Raw genomic sequence first — 213 nt, 5'->3', positions numbered from 1 at the left:
TTTGGCGTGTGGGGTTTTTTCTTTTTGGGGGCCTTTGTTTATTTGCATGTCAAAGAACATTATTTTTTATTTGCAACAAGTACTTATAGGATAAGTTTCTTAGGGCAATTTTCTGGAATAGAAATTGCAAAAAATTTTTTATAAAATGTTTTTAATATCGAGGGTTTTCCTCTCACCCTCTGGGTATACATAAATGTTTTTAAATTTAAAGCT

The sequence above is a fragment of the Penaeus monodon genome, chromosome 32 (assembly GCF_015228065.2).
Source record: "Penaeus monodon isolate SGIC_2016 chromosome 32, NSTDA_Pmon_1, whole genome shotgun sequence".
Taxonomy (NCBI): Eukaryota; Metazoa; Arthropoda; class Malacostraca; order Decapoda; family Penaeidae; genus Penaeus; species Penaeus monodon.
Note: the sequence above shows the minus strand (reverse complement) of the source record.